Genomic DNA, 18,338 nt, shown 5'->3' on the forward strand with positions numbered 1-18,338 from the left:
GTCAAAAAGTCTACTGTGGGCTTAAGTAGCTGTGAGAATGCAAAACAGTTTAAAATGTGAATAGCTTTCGTAACTAATAGCAAGTAGGCAATATAACAGATGGTGACTCACATGAAAGATAAACCACATCTTAATAACAATAACTTCCATTCAGAGCAGTAGCGTTTCCTAGAGGCTAGAGCATGGGACTGGGATCCAGGATTCCCAGGTTATCCCCCTGGCTCTGCCACTGACTCGTTGTGTGAACCTAAAGTCACTCAAAAATCTCTGTGCCTCAGTTTCCTCATCTGCAAAATGAAGATAGTTCTTACAAATACCACCAGACTGCCAAGGGGAAGAGGCCCAAGCTGTTTATTTTAATAATAAGCATTTTGAGACAAATGAAGGTATGGAAGAGCAGTGCTTGCGGGTGCCATTATTCAGCCATTGATCAAATTGCAGAGTGGTTACTTGGCTCAACACTGAGTGACTACAGCCATCCCCGAAGTAAAAGGTGGCAGTTGCTTAACCATGCTCCATACCCTTATGGTATGGTTCAGGCCACGATGTGAATATTCTCCTACTCAGCTGACACTTCAGACGGAATTCAAGGAGTCCAATACATAATTACCTTCACTGAAATTTAGCCAGGACATTATGCAATCTTTAACAGCAGTCTGAATCTCTATTTTACATCTCTGACAAAAGGGAGCACCTACAACTCTCCAGGTTTCTGTCATCATTAGTTGGCACATTACTTCATTTTGATCAGAAACAAGATTGCTTCTCACTCACCAGCTTTGCTTTGTGCAGCTCTAAAGAGTTTCACAAAGGTCCTCCAAAGCAAGCACCAGAAGTCTTACGCTGTCTGACATGAGCATAATGCAAAATGAATAGGCTGCAAAAGAAATGTCCCCTTTTGCTTTCCACGATGCATCAACTTTTTCCTTTTTTTTTTTAACACATGACGGATTGAATTTTTAACTCTCCTCAGAGAGAGTTGATTTTTGCCATGCTTTCCAGACAGAGATTTACCCCTGACTTTGGTGAGAATTTAATGAAAATAGAAGTTAGAGAATTAGACCAGAAGGGACGAAATGGCTAACTACTGATTCTATAAGATTCCTTGTAGGGTACACCCTGGTGCTTCAGCAACACACAGGCAATGGCACAAACTAAAGCCTGAAACCAACTTGCTGGCTTGTCTCATTTTTGTGGAAGGCTGCCTCAGATCAGCTCTGTTTTACTCTCTCCAGTTGTATAGGGTTACTGTGGCACTGATCATTTTCTGTGGCTTCTGAAGACTGCGGGGGTATATTTCAACAAGCCAGAATAAAAAAAGTCACACAAACAAAAAAAGTGTATGTATAAAACCAGCTGATCTCACTGAAGAAGACAGAAGACTCTGGCATCTTCCTACACAGAGTTTTCACTGGTATTTCCTGATCCTCCAGCCAAAGAAATCACCACTAAACCTTTTTTTTTCTGGGAGGAGAGAACGAAAATTATTTCTCACGCTAGCTCCGTAAGCTTTGTGGGATATGTAGTTGAGACTAACAGGTCAAAGAGTTTTAGGAGTCCTGTTCAAAGGACTGCCTAAAGAATATTCTCTGTAACTAACTTCAGTGCTCTCCAGATGGCCAAAAACGAAAAGGCCATCTGAGCAAAAATCAAGTTTTGGAAAGTGCCATAAGATATTAGTATTTTACCCAGAGGATATGGATTCTGCTTCTTCTGGCTTCAGTGGAAACATAATCACTCTGATTTCTATATATTTTTTTTTTCTCTTAAGTTCATACAATGAAATGTCTGGAAATTCCATGTTGTTATTTTCAAAAGAGATGAGCTCAAATCACAAAATCTGGATCTGGATGCCTAACAGTGCCAGAAGTTCAGGAGAGTTTGGACCGACAAGGCTGGCTCAGGCAAGCGTTGAGTGTTTTCCCAGGATTTTCTGAAGGCCAATACAAGGGTTTCAAAGAGGAGAGAGGCATGTGCAACATGGCACAGTTACAAAAAAACATCGCTTGGAATTTCCTGGGTTTTGCGAGATTAAAATTGTAAGTCTAATTAGTTTAAGGAAATTAGCTCTTTATAATTTTCATTTTGTATTGAAGAAACACGAAAAATTAAAAATAGAATGAGAATGGAAAAATTAATGGGTTTCAGTAATTAGTTAATCAGAAAATGCTCCTGTCTTAGTGTAACTGCCCAGCACACATTAAAAAAGAAAAAAAAAAAAAGAAAAAAAAGGAAAGAAGTAACCATGACTTTCCTCATAATTTCCAAAATATAAGCTTCACCTCCAAGCTTGGAACAACTACTTGACATTTCAACTCAGCTCATTTTTTAGCGGTAAGCCACTGAAATCGGTGTTTAGGTTGAAATATCATCTCACCATAACATTAATATAGACACAGAATAAATACATGCATCCTGGCAGAAATAAACCAGAATTTGTTCCTCCTACTGGCCACATCACATTTACATGAGTTGCATGCACTAATGAAATGTTAAATGGAAGGGAAACCTCTTCTGAGAGCAGACCTTTTCACCAAGTGCGGAACGGGGCATCTCTGACATCTGAAAGCAGCAGGACGACTTATTACGCTGTAGGAAAATGCATTTCTCTTGACAGTGGTGATCCAGTCTGAGGCCCCACAAGCCGCACACTGGTGCACTAAAGAGACATGTGTTAGACAAGCTGTTTTGTCCCTTGGCTATCACCCTCCCGAGCACTGAATAGATCCGGATTGGGCTGGCTTAGAAAAAAAGTCAGATGAAAGCAGGGAAATTAAGCCAAGTCAAAATACAACTTTGGTGCAATTCCACTGAGTCCAAGTGATGCTAACAAAACTTCAGCAGCAATGAGCCCAGCCTTTTCTGCCCAGCCTTTTCTGCCCAGCCCAGAGCCACATTTACAGACATGAGCTGCAGCGCTTGGCTTTCAGCTTTCGGCAGCTCTCCCCTACATTTATTTAGTGAGGTAGGCTAAATATGTATTTTATCATTATTTGAGCTTATAAAAACTTTGAAATAGAATAATCCAATCCGCAGAGGTGAAGTCAAAGAAGTTTGAGGAGAACATTTTTTTCTTTAAATAAAGATGCTGAGCAACAATCCACTGAAACTGTCAAAAACTTGAGACAGGCCTTCTACCTCGCTCTTACATCACTCACAAACTTCAGCCTTACCATTGAGCTGTTTACTTAAATTCCCCGGCGGCTACCAGAACGAACACACAAATACATACCCACAGCTAGGACTGCTCAGAGCACCGGAGCGTGCGCAGAGTAACAGGGAACATCATGTACCGTGCATGAACAGCATGTCATTTTTAAATGTTCATAATACTTATTTCAAACCCAAATTTCCTTCCTCAGGACCATGAACGTGTGTAAGCACAAAATGTTAAAACAGAGCTGGTTTCAAGTTGCTAGAGGAAGAGACAAAACGAAAGAAGCCTCAAAATGTTGTCTCTGTTCAAAGAGATGACTGGCAAAAACTAAATAAAACTAAATAAAAAGAAATGGTCTGCGGTTGAGAGTGAAGAAGAGATACTGGTAATATTCAGATAGAACTGGAGGCATATATAAATAAAGTTTCAGGTTGTAGGAGTCAGCTCAGCTCCAGCATCTCCACTACAGCGAGTGAGCCCTGCGTGCTACAGAGGGATGCTGTGCTGTGCAAGGACACATCCTGGGGTGTCTGGTTTCCAACACTGATTCAAGGGGATCACCCTAAATCCTGATGTTCCAGCTCTGGTTTTCATCAACCCTTTCTCCAGAAAACCTGCCCTGAATTCAGTGGGAAGGTGTCTCAGCTAGATAAGAAATAAGAAACACCACCACCTCACAGGGAGACCTCGATGTGGTTGCACACACCTACAGAATGACCAAAACACCGTTGCTTCTGGATTCGTAACAAAAACTATTCTAATCTGGTTTTGACTCACAAGACTGCTTTTATACACTGGTCTAAGTATACACCAGAGAGGAAACACTAAAACGTATAGACCTTCAGCTATGCTGATAGGAATATTAGCACAAAATGTATATAAATCGCGTATACAAATTATGCTGGTACTTTCCCCTGGAGCGTGGCGATCGGCCCGGGCACCGCCGGCTGCTGAACAGTGTGAGCTGGTGGAAGGACTGGCCAGCCAAAGCATCCAGCTCTGACAGAAAGTGTCAGTAACTCCTTTGTGTCTCTACAGTGCAAACAGGATTTCAGCTTTGATGATCTTACCAAATTCAGATGAAAAAAACACCGAGTTCCACAAAAATATGGCAGTAATTACAGAGGGAGCAAAGTTGTGTAAAAAGCTCATTTTCTGGTTTGCTTGCCAAAGCGTATTACAATTCAGGTTGCACAAAACCGAAGCAAACAAACAAAAAACCAAACACTCTAAATTCCTCCTAGACAACCTAAATCTCCCCACTTCAAACCCTCTTGTCTTGGAATGTTTTTAAGGATTTCCCCCCCTTTACCTTTATAAATCAATTCTTAACAATTGTCAAAATAAAACCTTAGTTCAAAAACAGAAATGAAAGCATTGTATAGGAAAGTATGAAAACAGAACATTACCTCTCTTATGGAAAGACAGACCTTTTTTTCTTGCAACAATTTAATACGTTTGTTAGCAATTCATCATTTCTGTTGAAGTGACTTCGCATTGTCGGGCAAAAAGTTTGCAGCGGCGTTTATCCAAAAAATGTACCGCTAAAGACAGTACAAACAGGGAAAAAAGTCACCTCCTTTAACTAAAATGTGACTTGGTATCAGAAATGTTGCTGCCATAAGGCTACTTGGTTATACACTTCTGATTGCTAGCTGCTGTCTGGCTCCCTCCATCCTATTATTAGGCATCAGCGTTCTGCTACGGGAAACTTTTAGGGGTGGCACACACAAAGCACGTCTGATTTCCACCTCACACTTCATCCCCTACTCCTTCAGTACAATATTTCATTTTCTTACAGCCTTAACTTTCCTCGTTCGTTCATCTAAATGCAGAAAAGCCCAGCACAGGGACAGCTTCTCAAAATCAGTGCAGAGAAGGTGTCCAAATGAAATAAATAAACAGAGGAAAGTTTATGAAAGTGAAAGGAACAGCACAGAGTAGCAGGGGCGGCAGCAGGCAGCTCTGTTCTCCTCCTTACACTGACACAGGTGGATCCCAACTTCACGCACTCAGGCAAGGGAGACATAGGGACCATGCACGTGTATGTACGGACACATTGAGAAGTGCCAGAAAGGGTGAAGGAAGAGGTAAAAGAGATAAATAAAACCGAAAGGTGTTATTTTTTTTTTTCAACTTGACAACGAACTTCAGTTTTGGCAGAGGATTAAAAAAAGCCCTGGGAAATGATTAAGGTTTATGGCTTTTTTGGTTTTGTTTTGGTTTGTTGTTTGTTGTGTTTTTTTTTTCTCTATAAAGCTTCAGCACAAAAAGAGAGATTATAAAAGGGATATGCTCACACGGGTACACATAAAATAGAGGGGAGCTGGGGAGAAGGAAATGAAAGGAAAAGAAAACAAACAGCCTCCTAACAGGCCCATACTGCTAACGGGAGTCCAAATAAAGAGTCATATGATATCTGATAGTGCAGGACACGTCGCCAGGAGCTGGAGCGGATTGCCTACAGGAAGAAAGAGCCAGTGTGTTACTGCTCAAAGAGCTTTTCTTTCCCTTTTAAAATTTTTTTCCCCCCCCTCTCTTTTCTCCTGTACTGTGAATGTGCTACTCTCAGGTCAGGTCTGCGAAGTCCCCGAAAGACAGCTATCATCTTTCTCCCTACTTTTGGAAGCAGTGACAACCGCTGGAAGATGCCTTCTAGTTGAGACTGAGGGGGGCTAAATCTAGATTTCAGGTCTGTCACGTTCTCCCTCTTCTGTCACCATCTCTATGGTTGCAGATACAAAATGCTCACAAAAGCATTTTAAAAGATTAAAAAAAAAGGTGGGGGGGGAGACGCAGGCAGAAAAAAAATGAGACTGCTTGTCCTACGGAAAACTTCAAAGGCCAAGTCCCATTTCTGTGCTCTTTTGTTTACTTTTCCTGTGATTTTTTATATTTTTCCTTTTTGGAGAGTGAGAAAGCAAGAGAGGAAAGTCACAGAAAACAGTCAGACCATGAAAAACACCGGGAGTTGGGAAAACTCTTTGGAGGAATGAGGAAAGTAAGGATTTAAAATAAAAGAAACGCATCTGTAATTCGCCAAAAGTTCCTCTATTCATTATGTTTGCCAACAGAACGACCAGCTTTTTTTGGTGGTCCATCCCTCTCCCTCAAGCATTTTGCATTAAACTGGGGAGCACGCAAAGTCCTTCTGACTCAACACCGCTATTGCTGCTGCCCATGGAAATGCAGAGCACCTGGGTTACCTGCAGCGAAGGTACCTGGACTCAGAGTGTGGGACTTGAGCCCATCGCAACCCCCAACTTCTGCTGGGCAAGCTGTGCCCACCGCAGCTTTGGAGAGGGAAGAGCCCTGGCTAACGGAGCCGGAGGGGTGCAAGCCCCCAGTCTCAATAACTGGTACGAAAACAAAACTGTGTTTTACCTGACGATTTCACTTGTTGTGGACCATTTCCCTGCACTTTTGCGAGGGACGGGCTGTATCCTGCAGGACTTTTTGTTGCTATAGGGCAGTGGTATTCCTAAAGCGGCGCAGGCAGAGCCCAAGGATAGTTTTCTGCCCCCTTCATCCTATGAGGAGATGTAAATGGACTAATTCTCAATCTACACTAACACAACGCATAGATGTTGCTTAAAAATGGTGCCACAGATACCTATGTGATACCTATGTAGCCGTAACAGACGACCTCTTCTGAGGGAAGCCTGCAGCACGAATATAAAAATCAAGGTACTGTAGTAATAATGCCCTGCATCCAGAAATAATCGTTGTAACTCTATAATAATTTGATCTAGTTCTATATACTGTGTGCTTATGATTCTTAGGGGGGGATATAATATATAGCTTCCTCTCTTTTTTTTCTGTACCACTGATACATGATGCAGTTTTCAGATTGGTAATTTGTCAAAGCCTGGAAAATACAAATCAATAAAGGAAGGAAGGCAGAATTTGGCTAAAGAAAGCACTTCCTTAAGCTACTGAATTTGTGACAGTATATATTCTCAAACATCCTAACCATTATACAGGAGACACTGTAGAGAAGATATCCTGTATGTTATACACTATATGCAATAAAATTCCCATCTAAACATCTCGTTAAATATGATGCATTATTCCCTTTTATATTACGTGTGCCTCTTCCACGTACAAATAGACAAAGAGTGGATCTATAAGAAATACATTCAGAAGAACAAAAAATCTACAGTGCAAGGAGGTCTACCCTGAAATCCTCAATTTGGGTCTCAATTAGAGAACTAAACTCAGAAGGGGAAATGGAGCCATTTGAGAGAGGGTCCCACTGAACAGGAGGAACAAGCAAACAAACAAACAAACAAAAAAATCCCTGAGCTCCAACTAATCATTTAGGCTGCCAATGAGAGGTGACTTTTAGACAGATGGTTAGGGAAAAGCTGGGTCCGTGGACACAGACGTTAGTGCCCCATCTGTATTTTAAGATCCTAGCTTCAACAAGCCATTACCAACTTTTTTTCTAAGTGACAGAAAGTGAAAGATTTCTGTTCCCACTCCTTTATTTCTTTTTCACTGAAACCACCCCATTTGCCTCTTTTTTTCCCTCACTAAGAATTTGTTGTTTAATTTTTAAGTAAACAGAAACTGTTTGCAGTACAACTTCTATGCCAAAAAAACAGGGGGAAAAAAAAGGGAAAAAATAGAGGCTAGGTAAGTTGGCAAAACAGCAACTGAATTTAAAGAGAGAGTTAAAAAAGAGGGAGAAAAGAACGACATATCAAACTCACTCGGTCTCGTCCCCCTTCCATTCCTGTTCTTATTAATTCCAAATTATAATCTGGAGGTAAGGAAACTGCATTTCCTTTCAATCTATTTTGTTGCTGCCACACATTCTGTGCTTTGCTTCTCTCTCTTTCTTTTTAGGAAGGGGGGGGGGGGGAGAAGAAAAAATCCCTAATAAAAATAGAAAAACATATCTCAGGCGTTAAGCTCGCTCTCCCCCTTCCTTTGTAAAGAACTCTTTGTTCTCTAGTGAAAATGCTGAAAAAAATCCCCGGGCTCCCTGAAACAAGTGCAAAACACTTAGAGGCTTTTGGGCTGGCGAGGAGCCAGAAACCCTCCCGCTGTCTGGTTAGGAAGAGAGGAAAGAGAGAGAGAGGGGAGAGAGGGAAAAAATTGGAGCTTCCTTTAATAGACATAGGAAGCAAGTCCCTTTTTTTTTTTCCCCCCCTTTTTTTTTTTTTTCTCTTTTTTCAAAACTGGCGGTCAAGCGTTAAGTAACTCCCTGTCTAAATCCACCTGCTGGAAATGAACTTGGGTAACCCCCCCAGGGGTGCACAAAGAGGAGACACAGTAACACACTCCGGCTCCGCTCCCCCCGCCCTGCTTCCATTCTCCCTCCTCCCGGCACACAAATGCCCACGGCTCCCGCTCCCCCGGCCACTGCCACCCCCCGCTCCCAAAATAAACGCTCGTTCCGTCTCTCCTTAAAGAGCAGGAGGTGCGGGGGGGAGGGGGGGGGAGAGGAGGGGGGTGAAGAGGGGAAAGAAAAAATAAGAAGAAGAAAAAAAAAAGAGGGAAAAAGAAAAAAAAAAAAGCTTTTTCCATCTCGGTTGCGACAGTGATAAGGGGTAGGGAACATCTCATACCTGGTGTGAATGCTAATCAGCCAGGAGTTCTCCTTTTTTCCCAAGACAGGGAACTGTTTCCTTCCAAATTTATTAGAACCTCCTCCACTGCCTCTTTGAAAAACCTTCTTTGTCACCCTCTTCCCAAGTCCTGATACTTCTTTAAAAAAAAAAAAAAATGGCTTCGGAGCTCCTTCTATTCTTGATATTGATTCTCTCTCTCTCTCTCTTTCTCCCTCTCTCTTTCTCTCTCCCCCCCCCCACCCCCCCCCACCCCTCCTCCTTTCTCCTGTCTCTGTCTCTTCTGAGTGGTCTATTGATAAGTCCCTAGAGGCACTGGGTCAGCCTGCCCGTAGGAAACCAGACACAATGCACAAATCTCCGAGTGCCATTCTGCCATCAGCAAGCAGACCACGTTTAGGAGAGAGGAAAAAAAAAAAAAAGGAAGAAAAAAACACACCACACACACACACACAGTAGAGCAAAAGACAGAGAGAGAGAGAGAGGGAGAGTGTGAGAAAAAGACTGATTGGAACAGGAGGGAGGGAGGGAGGGAGCGAGAGAGCGAGGGAGAGAGAGCGACACTGCCAGTCAGGTTAATCATCCCTACTTTAATTAGCTGTTCGGCTTAGACATAAAACAATTGAATTTGAATGATCTGTCAGTGGGCTCGGCTGAACCAAAGGGGAAATGCGAATATTACAAAAAAGACTGTTGGTGTATTCAGATAAGCTCGCAGGGAAAATCCTCAAAGGATAACTATTAAAACTTAGCACCAAACAAAAAGTACAGATTCGAACAGCATTATACAGAGGCCCTCTCCAAAAAGCTGGGAGATCCCTTCCCTCTCTTTCTTACACACCACCACAGCTCTCGCCGAAATAAACACCCGCACCTTCCCGCAGTCTTCAAACACTACCTGTCCTGTGGGGTGGGGAAGGGAGCGCAGGTTTGCCTGCTACTTCGGTTCGGTTAAAGCGAGACCGTGCTGCCCTTCTTTGAATTTTCCTGATGGATCACCAGAATGTTATGATTTGGGAACGACACAAGCACTGAGAGCACACTCTTGCCATGGATGTCTGCACAGACACAGACAAACCGAGTACCTGCTGCATACAGAGATGCTGTAAAAAGGCAGTGCTGGGTATGGGGATAGACAAGTCCCAGGCCCTGGAGAGCAGGAGAAGTTATACCCCAAAATAGGCTGTGAAGCAATCTATCCCTTCTGCCCTGGGACGACAAATGAAGTACAGTTCAAATGGATGAGTCCTCGCGATAACCTGCGCAGCAGCAGTGCTGTGTGGCAGGCAAGGCAGAGATTTATGACACTTCTGCAAAGTCTGCTTCTAAAAAGGTGTGGGGCAGGCAGCCTCTCTCCCCCAGAGGGAAGGCGGCAGGTAACACGCTGCTGTGAGAGGGAGCAGCCGGCAGGTTTAGCCTCCAGACATCACACCTGCTACCCCGCCAGAACTTTCCCTTGTCAGACACTGGAGACCTGCTCTGGGTTTCAGGGCACATGGGTTCTGATGTCCCCTCCCGAGCAAATGGCAGCAAGGGGGTGTATGTGAATTTATTGTGTGTTTCAAATACATTCTCTGTATTTCATATAGGTCTGCAGCTACAGCAGTAAATCCGTAATTTCTGATCAGCTCCGTGAACATCTGCTGTATATAAACTTCTAAATAGGCATGGCTAACGTGCAAGCATCTCTTAAAAGCATGGGAAGAAAGTCGAGAAGGAATTCACAGCATGGCTGGCTGCTGCCCTTCGAGAGGAGTGCTGGGTTTCCCCCTCACTTTGCATTTTGGGTACAAATGCTTAAAGAAAGAAGAAACAAAAGATAGACAGAAGCTCTAGCAACTTCTCTATATTAATTTCACCATCTTTTTTACATACATCCCCAGGAAAAGCTAGCACTGTTTTTTATGTGCTTTGCCGTTAACAGAGAGATGATGGGAGGTATCAGTATTACTCATTCCTTCTATCACCCTCTGCTATGGGAAAAGGCGGGTTCCTGCCCTTTTCCACCTTTTAAAATGCCACTTTCCGGGTGGCTGTGTCCCATCTGCTTATCTGCCTGAGGCCCATTGACTCAGCACAGATTACAGGAAGAACTAACCAGGGTCAATAGGAGAGGGATGCACTGCAGAAGCAAATGGGACATTGAACTTAATGAGGTCTGTTAAATGCTACTTATGAGTTGTCTCCCCAGCCTCCCCAAAATATGAATTGCTCCCATTTGAAATATTATGGGATTATGGGAGGTAAAATGCCAACAAAGAAGGGAAAAGGAGATTTCAGAGAAATATGGTGCCATCAATGGCCTCAACTCCTTTCCTACAGATGTGGAGATTCTGTAGAGCACAGTGACACAGACAAGTAGTTTTTTTCTTCCCTGGGTTAGTCCCAAACTAATAATCCAGCAGGGTGCAAAACAGCTCTGGGCTGTGTTTCTAATGAAATATGCAGAGGACCTGACCACTTGATGCAGGGGTTCAGTGGAAGAAACAGTGTGCAGTCATGTAATTACAGGCTATGGTAATGGTACAAGGGGCCTTCAGTAAGGTTACACAGACAACATTAACTGTGGCATTTCCTAAGTTTTAAGTGCTTGACTTAGTAACATTAACATTACAGTAATGCATTTTCAATATAATTTCTCAGGGTTTTCTTATAAAGTCAACTTAAAAATCAAATGCTGTTCCGTGTTGCTGCTGATGCTGAGGCAGGTTAGCACCTGCCGAGCTGTAATACAGAACTTCACCACTTCAGCCGGCAGCGTCATTGGCAGCACGAGTAAAACCGTGCTTAAGAGGTGCTGGAAGAGTGTGAGGATCCTTCATCTAGGGGTTTGACGGTGTCTTCCTGACAATGAAAATGCTGAGAGTCAGGAGCCCTAGGCTGACTTCCAAGGAGCAAAGCAAAGTGCACTGCCATGGGAATTGGGCCCTGGCCCCTCAAACCTGCATCTCTTCTGTCACTGTCGGTTTTGCTTCCATCCCCTCCATTCAGTTGACTGCTGCTCCTCTTGCTTTCTAGCTTGCTCCTTCTTCTCATGCTGTTTCCCCTGCCCTACACTACTCCTTGTCACAGTCTGTTCCTCATCCCGTTTTCCTAAAATGAGTATCGCCTCAGATGCCTCTTCACCTCTCCTCTACCCTAGGCGTGGATGGACCCTGCGTGCAGAGGAAAGCAAGCTGCTTAGCATGGTAAATTAGGCCACGTGGCATTCCAGGCTGCCTTAACTAGACCGCTTCTTGCAAGACTGTTTAAAACTAACTCGGGTATCATAATTTGCAATCCACGGTGTAGACATATCAAAATGTCCTTGTTCTCATTTCCAGTGCTTGCTGCCATAGCAACCCCTGGTCAAAAGGAAATTTCCATTGATATCAGGAGGAACAGCATTTCACCCAGGTGAGTTTACTATGTGGCACATATTTTATTAGCATGTGTTCCTGATATGGTCATCCCCAAATCTCTGATAGCGCTTAATGTAGAAAGTGCTACTGTTAAGTCCTGCTCTCAGCAGGTCTCCTCCTACTAGAAGCTACACAGGTCAAAGATTTCCTGCTTTCTATCTGAATATCAACCAAGAGCAGACCTGGAGTCTAAATGCAAAAGGCCAAGAGCTTCTACAAAAAATGTACAACATCTTCCCCTCCTGAGACTTTATCATGGATTTTAATTTAGATACATGATGATGATCTCTTTCTTTGCATTGCACTGTCTTGCTTGCTCTACCGTCATATAAATCATTGTGCACATCAGGGAGGTTTAGCCAAAAAAGCGAGAACTGAAAGCTCAGGCTGATCACTTTAGAATAAAGTTTGCCATTTGCTCTGGAAAAGGCAATCACTGTTGCAGAAGCTTTCAAGCTCTGGTGTATGATACTCACTCCATAGGAAGAAAGTGCGGCTACAGAATTGAAACAGATATTTGAGAACTGTACTTGGATTTGCCACTGGCAAACGGCAGGATTTCTGAAAGGAAAAGCCACCAGAACTGCTCCTCACCGTCCGACTTCTACATGCATCACGTAATGCCAGCCCAAAGCTGGACAGAAAACAACAGCAGGCTGGGAAGGACCTGGAAATGGCAGAGTACTTGCTCCTTTCATGTATGTAAAGCATTCTGCAGTGCAACTTGTAGCACTCTGTACAGCCGACATGAGCTGACGTTAATGGAAAAGCAACTGATGTGGGTGGCACAGAGAGGAATTTGGTTCCTTTGCAATGAAGGATCTCTGTCTACCTGAAAAAAATCTCATTTAACTATCTAATCTCAGGATAAGTTATATAAATATATTCCTCTAGATTTATTGGCTTGTCTTCATAAACAGCTGTGAGTCTGTGCTTCTTGTTCAGAGATGTAAACCAGCACAGCATGCTGGAGAGGGTGAATATATTATTATCATTCTGTACATAAGAAATCAGAAAAAAAAGACTGAAAAGTCCATATATTACAGAAATGTACTCCCTACTTATCTTTTGGGTATACAATCATTCCTAACTTGCACCACTATGCTTGGTAGATACCTTTGTATGCTAAGGTAAGAAAGGTGCCATGCCTTGCATCTAACCTAGTTCATTTCTGTCATATACACAATTTGATTTTCTGGGACAAAACAAACAAGCTTATTTCCTATTGCTTGGATTACCAGAACTAGTTCCCCTGTATACAAAACTGTATCAAATGTCCAGGACTGATTCCTAAAGCACCTGGTACTGACACTGTGCAGTTCCCAAGGCAATTCCTTTCAGAGATTTGCTGGCAATAGGGAAATATAGATTGAAATATCAGAGGGGCTCCATATTTTTTCTCTCTTAGACAATCCAAATAGAATGGCCTATTTTGTGGAAGGGCCTCTCTTTTTTAGAAAATGAAAATATTGCAAACTGGACTATGAGACATGTTTTTGTTCTTTTTTTGTGCACATTACTTCCAGCAATAAGCTGCTGAAAAGTGAGCCATGCCCTCATGGGCACCAGTGCAATCCCCTGGCCTTCACTGGAAAAGCAACAGTGCAACCTAGGGGAACTCTGTAAAACATCCTGGATGAGAAGAAACAAGAAGAGCAAGACTCCTGCCTCTGCTCCTCTCCAGCTGCACTGGGATGAAAAGTAACATTTCAAAAGTGTGTTTTCACAACAAAAATAAGGAAAGCTGATCACTGGTTTAACAGCAGCTAAATGAAGAGGTGACTTTCACAGGTGACATGTTTTGTGTACGTTTATATGGATGCTTATTGTGAAGGCATCAGAAGACTTTTAAACACTGAAAACATTAACTGTCTACCTTGTTCTCTACCCTCTAGCATGATCCATACTGCTGTATGTATGTATCCCTGATCCAAAATTAAAATGACTTAAACAGCATCAAGTGTTATATTCAGCCTACTCTACTCTATTCTAGTTTATTCTACGATTTTTGAAAGAAGCGTAAGTATCTCAGGGTGCTTAATTTTCTCTCATACTTGCATGGGAAGACAATTATAATTTTGATTTGAAGAACTTTAAAGCGGATGGCTGCCCCACTTCTGTTCTAAATGCTGACGCGAAACATGCTATATATCCCCTCTTGCTGACTTTGGTCCTGTCACACATTCACAAATCTTGTTTCCCGCATTTGGAGGTGACAGGTATTGTGCCTCTGCCTCCAGTCTTTCTCATCTAAAATGTCTTGTTTCTGTAGGCTTTTCCATAGGCTCGATGCTGAGTAAAAATTGCAATTATTTTCATATTGCTCATTCAGGACGAAACCTTTGTAAGAACAACAGTATTGCTAGCAGTCTGGGGAGTTGTACAACCTCAGCATGCCAAAATAGTGACATTCCTACCAAAATAATGACACTGTTTTCTGAAATTATGTTGGTCCATCTTACTTTTTAAACGTTTCTTGCTCCCCACTAGGATAAGCATATGAAATCAGTGTTACCATCAATCTCATCTTTAATAATGAGTGTACTATAATCCACTGAGGGGCTCTGGCTTCTCTGTCCAACCATTAGTTTTGTCTGAGAGACAGCTGCAAGGGTCCTCTTTCCGCATATACCACTTTCTCTCTTAGACTTGGATATAAATAGAGTGGGAAGCCAAAGAGCTAGAGGAGAGTGTAGAGTTCTGTCTCTTTTCTGCAGCAGATATGATTGTACATCATGTCTTTGGGCTGGTGAAGCTGTGAGGAAAGAAGACACAGATAGGGTTGATCTCCACCTCCACCCTTTCCACAGACACAGCTGTGGTTTGCAAGGTGGCTGGAACAAGACCAGCTCAGGAAATGAAGAGTAGTGCATCACTCATTTTTCCTGCCTGTTTGCTCCTAATTATCTTGCAATACATTTCACTGGTAGTTCTATCATACAGAAAGACAGAAGACCCTTCTGGTTTCGGCACATAATGACTACTTTTTAAATGGCTTGTTATTCATTCTTGGGCAAGCCTCAGTCTCTTCTTCCTTCCCTCCCTCAGGTTTACTGTCTCTCATTCTGGGTTTGTTGGGTTTTGTGGGGGGTGGGAGTGGAGTGTCAATTCTCCAATAATGTATTCTGACAAAGGGAAAAGAAGGGGCAGCAGAGCTGGCTTTTACTTCCTTTTGATGAGACTGTGGCCACAGTGAAAGAAGTGTCAAAAATCTCAATAATTTCATTTTGGCCAGTACATCACCTCTTACAGGCTTGAGCTATGCAACTGCTGTGTAGTCTCTAGTACAAATCAACAGAGCCTCTTTTATACTCATCCTTTAATATTTCTCTCTGACCTTAAAGAAACAGAGAATTGCTACAGGGCAATGAACTCTCATTTTGCCCTGGACATTTCTGCAATCCATCTCCCTGAGTTGGGAGACCCTTTCACAGGCCTGGAACCTCACCAGCATAAGGAAGAATTAGTATAATTAGGAATTAGACACAGAGTCTCTAAAATGGGAATCATAACAATGACACAGGAGTGTTTTCAGAATTAATTCATGTAAGTAAAGCACTTAAAAGACAAAAAATGTAGGAGCTGCCATATCAGATTAGACCACCGCTCCATCTAGTTGAACATCCTGTGTGCAACAGAGAGCAGCAACAAATACAGGGTAGCAGAATTAAGCTCACCCCTTTGTGCACGAACAAGGTTTAGTCTAAGCATAGTCAATGCAAGTCCTTGGTTACAGCATTACCTTATGACTTCAGGGACAAATATAAGCCCCTACAGCCCACTGTCACTAAACAAAGTGGTCTTGCACTAAAGGACAGAACCAGGCACAGCAAGAGTGTGGTGCAGTTGCTGTACAGCTGTACCTTCATTCCTGTGCAGGACGGACTCTGATCGAGGGCTTCTGCTTATCAAGAGAGAATCTAAAATTATTCTAAAAACCTCACATTTCAGAAACACAGTTATTGCAAAAATGTGCAGTAGGATGTAAGTACTTATAAAACGGGTACACAGAAGGACATACATGCACACACAATCAAGCTGGTTGAAAAAACAATCTGATCCTAACTGGCTCTGCTTTGAGCAGGAGTGAGGGTTGGATCCATGTGACTTAAGAAAGTCTTTTGTGATTTTTATTATTCCAGGGTTCCGTGATTCCACAATTTTCCATTGCAGAGTTCTGCCACTGAACATGAAACAACTTGTGGTAAACATAACTTTTAATGAAAATATTATTAGGGAAGTTTCTTGTGTCCAGGATAGAAACTCTAGTTCAAAGCTGGAGAAAGAGGCTGATCCTAGAGCCTGATGATTAAGAGGGCAATGAGGGAGACCTAGAAGGGAACAGACTTCCATGTCCCTCACCCACTTGAGGAGTCATAGGCCCTTGAGTCATTAGCTCTACTGAGGTGGGCCTTTTGAAAACTCGTTTCTTTATGAAAAAGTTTCATACATTTTTATTCTCATACTCCAGAATTTCAAGTATTTTCACCACAAGGCATTCCTGTTTCCTGGCCAACTCTCCTACATGACTACACATTCTGCAAGTACCTGTAGACCTTACATGACTGCTAACATCAGTTGCAACAAAGCTAATGACAATCTGGCCATGAAATTTCATTATTTCAGCTGGTTTGATGCCTTTACTTTAATTCTTGCATTTTTTTGCTTTATGAAGCAGCCTGAAATAAATGCATGGGTTCAGATGAGTTGGTCTTCATTTGAGAGCGGGGTTTTAAAATTTGTTTTTACTTTTCTATTAAACATGCAATGTTGAATAGAAACAATCCATACAGTGCAAAACCCTGCTAAAAGATAGAGCCACAAGGTATTTTTGTGCATTGTTCTTGTCTATTCTATATCCTGCTTCAGGACAGAGTAATGAAAAAGAACAAATTAGAAGATAATCTGTGAAAAAACAAATCCCTCATAACTGACCAAACCATAAATGAGTCTTATATTACTGGGACTGGATAAAGCATCATCAGTGCCGGATTATTACATAAGAATATGTTACTAATGTAGCAGGAGTCTAGTCTTTTAAGATGTGAAAGAGTGTTATCTAACCTCTCTGCAAAGTTCAGGAAGAGGAGCCATATGTCCAAATAATCATTTTCTTGCTGGTGTTTAACATGTCAGTTTTTTTCAAGGGTCCTATTTCAAGTTTAAAAAAAAAAAAGAAAGGTGTGAAATGCATTTCTATTTTTTTTTTTTTTTTGGCAAAAGCAGCTCATTTTCAAGCTTGCAAGGAAACAAGAAAAACAAAATCAAATGTCAAGTAGATTTGCTCTTTGTTGTAATTAATACGCAAGCATTCGCTTGTAGATGGTCCTGAGCCTGAAAACAAGTAGCATCAGTTGTGATGTTATTAAAAACGAATAGTTCTCTGGGAACTGAAGGGCCAAGTGTTCAACCAGCTAAAATCTCCACTGAAATCAATGGCCCTAGGCCAATTTACATTAGCTAAGGATGTGACCATGAAGAAAGGAGAGTGGGAAGCCCGAGGACACACCACGTGCTTACAGCGCTGGGCCCTACATGAGGTGAGACAGCAAAGCAGGGTAGGGCAGACTTCTTCAGAGCGGGAGGTGGGAAAGGATTAACCAGAAATACGGAAATTGCAAAGCCTTATGCTGCAGACTAAATGCACGCTCAGTTTCTGGTCAAGGAGGTTACATGAGATTTCTCTTTGAGTCAGAGCAATGTAGTGGATAAAAAGGCCCTGTCTAGCCAGGGGGATTTCCTGAGGCCATGGCAGACCAGCTCAATAGGCTGTTAAGAGGCTCGTTTCCATGAGAGTTTTCGTTGCATTTGTAACACTGTCTCCAAGTCCCCCAGAGCTTTAAGTGCCACATCACAGTGCTACAAGCCCAGGGCCAAGTGCCTGGCACAGGACCAGGCATCGTCTGTTCCTTCTCTCCATTTCCTCAAGTCAGCAGGTGGGGCTCCAAGGCTCCATGTTGTTTAAGTTTGTCGGGGGGGCATTTTTTTCTTCAAGAAGGTTAAAAAAAAAAATTCCTGTTGAATATTTGCTTTTCTCTTCCTTTCCTTCATGTTGTATGGTAGAGGCATTTGGTGAGAGAGAAGAAAAAAAAAGTTTGGCTTTTTTTTCCTTCAAAGGGGCTTGCTATTTTTCCTGAAATGAGATGCTGGAAACACTTTGTCACCAACGTCTACTGGCCTGAGATCTGCTCCTATTTACATCAG

General features: G+C 42.4%; 1 protein-coding gene across 6 annotated transcripts in view; it reads right to left on the reverse strand.

Annotated features, from left to right (window-relative positions):
- ZBTB20 (zinc finger and BTB domain containing 20) overlaps positions 1–18,338 on the reverse strand; it is a 490,245-nt gene that overhangs the window by 85,709 nt on the left and 386,198 nt on the right. The window contains exon 1 of one of the 6 annotated variants that reach the window (XM_065849473.2): positions 8,734–8,942. The exons of 4 other annotated variants lie outside the window; for them this stretch is intronic. The gene's annotated coding sequence lies outside the window, so the exon portion shown is untranslated. Of the gene's footprint in view, positions 1–7,872; positions 7,981–8,733; positions 8,943–18,338 lie in introns of those variants that run through there. One more of the 6 variants, XM_071809225.1, reaches the window with a different exon arrangement.

This window comes from Patagioenas fasciata, chromosome 1 (genome assembly GCF_037038585.1).
Source record: "Patagioenas fasciata isolate bPatFas1 chromosome 1, bPatFas1.hap1, whole genome shotgun sequence".
Classification (NCBI taxonomy): Eukaryota; Metazoa; Chordata; class Aves; order Columbiformes; family Columbidae; genus Patagioenas; species Patagioenas fasciata.